Raw genomic sequence first — 355 nt, forward strand, 5'->3', positions numbered from 1 at the left:
AGCTCCCTGCGGACGTCCTCACGTAAGCTGCACCTATAGTGGTCAATCAGGGCCCTGTCGTTCCACCCCGAGCCGGCGGCCAAGGTCCTGAACTCCAGCGAGAAGTCTTGGGCGCTCCTTGTCTCCTGCCGTAGATGGAACAGACGCTCACCCGCCGCTCGCCCCTCAGGGGGATGGTCGAACACGGCCCGGAAGCAGCGGGTGAACTCTGGGTAGTTGTCCCTCGCCGAGTCTGGTCCCTCCCAGACCGCGTTGGCACACTCCAGAGCTTTGCCTGACAGGCAGGAGACGAGGGCGTTCATGCTCTCACCTCCTGAAGGAGCCGGGTGGTACATGTGACGCTTGGGAAGTGCGG

This window comes from Salmo salar, chromosome ssa25 (assembly GCF_905237065.1).
Source record: "Salmo salar chromosome ssa25, Ssal_v3.1, whole genome shotgun sequence".
Classification (NCBI taxonomy): domain Eukaryota; kingdom Metazoa; phylum Chordata; class Actinopteri; order Salmoniformes; family Salmonidae; genus Salmo; species Salmo salar.